The sequence below is a fragment of the Schistocerca serialis genome, chromosome 1 (assembly GCF_023864345.2).
Source record: "Schistocerca serialis cubense isolate TAMUIC-IGC-003099 chromosome 1, iqSchSeri2.2, whole genome shotgun sequence".
Classification (NCBI taxonomy): domain Eukaryota; kingdom Metazoa; phylum Arthropoda; class Insecta; order Orthoptera; family Acrididae; genus Schistocerca; species Schistocerca serialis.
The window spans coordinates 1,230,398,645-1,230,399,644 of NC_064638.1; the positions used below are offsets into that span (position 1 = coordinate 1,230,398,645).

The window sequence follows — 1,000 nt, forward strand, 5'->3', positions numbered from 1 at the left end:
TTTACAGACGAAGCAGGGTTCAATCGTAATGTTGAGTTTAGTTATCAAAATTCTCACGTTTGAAGTCATATACCCCGTCCGAACAGGCCTTGGGAGGCCCAACAGTACCGACTGGCCGCCGTGTCATCCATAGCCCACAGGCGTCACTGGATGCGGAGATGGAGGGGCAAGTGGCCAGCATACCGCTCTCCCGGCCATATGTTTACGAGGCCGAAGCCGCTACTTCTCAATCAAGTAGCTCCTCAGTTTGCCTCATAAGCGCTGAGGGCACCCCGCTTGTCAACAGCGCTTGGCAAACCGGAAGGTCACCCATCCAAGTACTAGCCCAGCCCGAGAGCGCTTAACTTTGGTGATCTGATGGGAACCGGTGTTACCACTGCGGCAAGGCCGTTGGTTTTTGAAGTCATAAGCTATTCTTGAATCTGAAAATCAGCGATCTTTCTCACTGAATATGGGGTAAGAGGTACTAGGTGATCCTCTGACTGAGCTGTACATATTACCAAACATACTCAATGGACTCTCTCCGCTTTTTCGTGTTCTATTAATTCTTTGACTATTTTGTTTATAAATTTTTCAACCAACATTGTAAACATCGCGCGGTTTCTGCAGAGGAATCTTGCAGGATTGCTTGAGAATGTTCCCTCAGAGCGATGTCAGAGGATGTGGTAGACGCATAATGGAGCAGTGGTAGAGTTTGCTGCTGTGGTGAGACGACATGTAACGTGCTGAAATGACAAAGGGTACACTGGGCAAAGAGAACTTGTACTGTGGCCTCCAAGATCACGTGATCTGAACCCCAAATTTAAGTTACAGCGTACGGCACTCCGGTTAACAAGACTGAAGAATTGGAGCAGAGGCTTTTCAATCCTAGTCAAGAATTTCGAAATGGTCCAGACGGTGTTTGCAAGGGTTAGAAAGTCATTACGGCGATGGGTACAGCCCTACATCCGGGTACAAGGCCCACACTTTCAACACATCCTTTAACTGTGAGAACAGTTGA

The 1,000-nt window shown here is 47.9% G+C and overlaps 1 pseudogene; it reads right to left on the minus strand.

Moving 5' to 3' along the window:
* Window positions 1-277: 277 nt before the first annotated feature.
* LOC126429062 (5S ribosomal RNA) lies at window positions 278-395 on the minus strand (annotated as a pseudogene).
* Window positions 396-1,000: the final 605 nt, after the last annotated feature.